The 4199-nt window shown below is 40.6% G+C and overlaps 1 long non-coding RNA gene across 1 annotated transcript in view; it reads left to right on the forward strand.

The window, feature by feature from the left end:
- Positions 1-745: 745 nt before the first annotated feature.
- LOC121033563 (uncharacterized) overlaps positions 746-4199 on the forward strand; it is a 10468-nt gene continuing 7014 nt past the window's right edge. Inside the window, exon 1 of the long non-coding RNA XR_005791991.1 lies at positions 746-1155. This is a non-coding gene — a long non-coding RNA (uncharacterized LOC121033563). The remainder of the gene's footprint in view (positions 1156-4199) is intronic.

A 4199-nucleotide genomic window follows, 5' to 3' on the forward strand; every position in this document is an offset into this window, starting at 1 on the left:
AGGCACCAGATGCTTCTGGTCTTGTCCCCTACCACTCCCAACTTGTACAAACCAAAACGTCCTGTGGGGGGCAAAATTGCCCCTGACTGAGAGCCACTGCAATAGGGTATAGTGGAAATGAGGTTACAGGATGTCTAAAGATAGATCGTAAAAGGCCACTCAGCATTCTGGTTCTCATGGGACAGTTGTTCTGGGAGAAACCAATTGCTATGGAAACCTAACTGCCCTGAAACTGCCATGCTGGAGAGGCAATATTCTGGGGGACCATTCCAGCTGAGCCCAGGTGATAGTCTCCCCTGAGTCCTAGCCAAACTGTTAACCCACAAAACCTGCGAAATGACGAAATTGTTGTTTTACCCCACTATGGGAAGGGCATTAATACAGCAATGGCAATTGAAAGAGAGTTATGGGGAAAGGAGAAGAATACACAGTCAACTGCAGAGCCAGCTTCGACTTGCATCACATGTGTAGCTTATCAAATGAGGAACAGATACACAAGTACCCACAGACACGGATTCTGCGCCCTCAGTTATGTGGGTGTGTACTTGTGGTATGCTGAGAAAATAAGAATTGGCATCCGAAACTTGTTCTATTCCCTTTTTTTCCCTCTCTCAAGAGAAAATATTTTAAAGATGTAAGAGTTAAAGAAAACATCTGGTTTATGGGAAAATCATTAGAACATGTTCTCCCCTCCCCCACTTCGTACTACTCCCTCAGTGGAGCATTAGCAGAGTCTCAGACCTTAGCAACAGAATCAATAACAACAGGCTAACATAATTACACTGTAGAGGGCAGATTGTGTCGGCTATTACTTTATTAAGGAAGAACAACATGTGTGAAAGAACAGCATCCTGCAAGGACGGAAGACTCGAGAGAATGCAGGAAAGAGGGCAAGGCGGTTCACAAATATGCTGAATTGAAAGAATCAGGATCACACCCTGAAATAGCAGGAAAATGAATGTTTGCTTTCTCTGGCTTATTATTTGCTTAGTGATACTTCAGCGTTTCTAAAAGATAAATGCCTTGGCTGTTGTTCTATCAGTCTCTCTGCTTTATTTAATTTTACAAAGAGGAATGCTCAGATGTTAAAATATTTGTTCTCTTTTCTCTTAGGATTTGCTTCATTTTCTACTCAAAATGGAATGACCCTCCGAGGTAAGATTTCAAGCACAGAGATTACTTCGTGTTCATCTGGCGCTGTGATGAGTTCCTGGCATATTTTCACTATTTTACAAAACACCCCTGGGAGGTGTTTTGAAACGAAATGATTTGTCCCCTTTCTCCTTGCTCGACAAGGTCAAGATAAAATATTTAGAACCTCAAACCTTCCATACTAGCCCATTTTCCCTTCCGTTTTTTTCAACACTGAAGGGGAAGAAGCAATTCATATTGGGAGTGGACTGGTCATTTGCCCGTTTGCCCTCAAACCCTTTTCCTTGATTTCCCCTGCTTTCCCTGCTGCTGTAGGGGCTGCACCCACCACGCTGCCTCTCCTGGACTCCTCTGCCCCCTGCTTCCACTACACTCAGCCACCAGGAGACACAGGAAGGACTGAGGTGGGGGGAGAAGGGAGACACAGCCATCCCTGCATGGTCCCCATCTCTCCAGACAACTCTAGTCTTGGAAGAGGTTTTAATCTAGCTCTGCTACAACATCTCCTCTGACTGTCCTTCTAGGCCTGGGGCAGGGAGTAGCTAATAGGTCCAGTATTAAATTTCATCTGCAGGGCAACATGGCATAGGTTCTGTGTTTTTCTCCCCGGGCTCACTAATACCGGGAGAATCTCATTCCAAATGAAGTCCGGCTTGAGATGTAGATATTATGTGTTGTGTTTTGAGAGAATGTAAAAAAAAAACAACAACAAGAAAAGCTTTGTGGGTTTTTAAAACTGTTTATTTATTTACTTTGAGAGAGAGAAGGAGAGAGAGCTTGACCAGGGGAGGAGCAGAGAGAGGGAGAGGGAGGGAGAGAATCCCAAGCAGTCTCCTCACTCAGTGGCTCAGTGTGGAGCCTGACTTGGGTCTCCATCCCATGAACTGTGAGATCACGACCTGAGCCTAAATCAAAAGTCTCTTGCTTAACCAATTGAGCCACCCAGGGGCCCCAAGAAAACCTTTGTATTATCTCTTTGAGTTTATTCATTGAGTTTACAATTTAGGTCAGAATGCTTTTTAGAGTAACATAAATTAAAATTCTAGAGAAAGCCAAACTAATGCATAGTGACAGAGAATAGATCGGTGGTTGTTGTGACCCAGGGATAGGACAGACGAACTGCAACGTGCAGGCTGGGAACTTCTTCGCACGATAGAGATATTCCAAATCATGATTTTTGTGAGGGCTCCATAGGTGTGTATATTAGTCGAAATTCATCAAGCTGTACACATAAAATGGGGCATTTTATTGTATGCAAATTATACTGGGGCGAGTAGCAACCAATATTCCCCAAATCTTGTCTGCATCATTTATTTCTACGGTCCTTTCTCCATTTATTATTAATTTGGACACTCCTGTGAGGAAGAGCTGTGTCTTCTCCCATATTTATTTATTTGTTTCATTATCTGTCTACCATTACGGACTCGTGGATGTTTATTCACGGATTAAAATCCAGATTTGTTCCTAAAATTTTGTTGTCAATATTTTCCCAGTTGGGGCCATTAAGGCCTCCTTCAAGTGGGCTCCTGTGTGCTATTATCAAGACTCCACCGACTTTCTGAGCATATTGGCACCACACGATGTCACTGGGTCACTTGATACTTATGAGGCTCCACCCCTAGGATTAGTCACTCTTGAAGGAGCTCTGGTTCTTTTTATTTGAATGTAGTGTTTAGAGCCAGTATCTGGGTGTTAGGTATTCTCATTGTTATTGGGGAGTCATTGCTCTGACCTTCAGGCAGACAGAGCTAGATTTTTTATGTATGTATACCTAATCCATATGTACATATTATATATTATGAATCTATATGAACATACATTAAAAATCTATATGGACATACATTAATACTGCTATCTCTGATTCTAAGTTTATACCATGAGGTTTATTTTTTTTAATCTTTTTTTTTTAAATTTATTTATTTTTGAGAGATAGAGCACAAACAGGGGAGGAACAGAGAGAAAGGGAGACACAGAATCCAAAGCAAGTTCCAGGCTCTGAGCTGTCAGCACAGAGCCCAATGCAGGGCTCGAACTCACAAACCGTGAGATCATGACCTGAGCCAAAGTCGGATGCTTAACTGACTTGAGCCACCCATGCACCCCCCGTAGGGTTTATGTTAGCTTCCCTTTTTCCTTATTTATAAATTCTTTTTCTGACATTAAGAAACCCTGGCTTTCTTTATCTATGACCTATTCACTTTTTTTTCCCCACTATAATCATGAAGTGATTTCAGAATTGCTAGACATTACTGCTGTTTAAAAACAAAAGCAAAAACTTAGTTCCTGACTAGGTTATAATTTTTATGTACGGTTATTTTTGTCTTTAGCCTTACAGTATCATCAAGGTATAGGTTTCCATAGCTACTTTGGATGGTTCTTTTCTTCCCATGCCCTTAGGTGTGGGTATGTTATTTGTTTGTAATATAGTCAGGTTCATTTGCTAGTGTTTGCACTCCACTCTGAGTTACCCACATGTCCTGATTGCTTTTAATTATGTGTTTAATTTGGGGGTATGTAAAGGATATATGAAACATTACTATGGTTTTAAGAGTCTAAGTTCTACCAAAAGTTATGTTCAAGGAAGCGTAACTCCTTCTTCAACCCTGATACCCTATTCCGTCATCTCTTTATTCCCAAACTTTTCACACAAACTCCTCTCGCTAACCATTTTCTTAGTCTTCAGTTTATCTTCCCAAAATTCCTTCAGAAATGTAGCAAACAGAAAATCACTGCTAGACAAATGAGGAGATATGGGTGTATTATCTTACATGCCTTTCTTACGTAAAGTGTTAACATACTGCAGACAATTTTTGAAGGTTTAGCATTTTTTTCTCTTGAAGCCATGTCTTGGAAATCCCTTGCTATTAGTTCAAAGAGATTTCCCTCGTCTTTACATTTTTTCATGCCCGCATAATGTTCCATCAGGTTATGCCTGGAATTTTTTATTGACCTTGAGCTGCTGTAAAACTTATGTTATTAGAGCTGGATACTTTTGTATTCATATATATATATATATATATATATATATATATATATATATATATATA

The sequence above is a fragment of the Herpailurus yagouaroundi genome, unplaced genomic scaffold, assembly GCF_014898765.1.
Source record: "Herpailurus yagouaroundi ecotype Mexico unplaced genomic scaffold, PumYag 159, whole genome shotgun sequence".
NCBI lineage: Eukaryota > Metazoa > Chordata > Mammalia > Carnivora > Felidae > Herpailurus > Herpailurus yagouaroundi.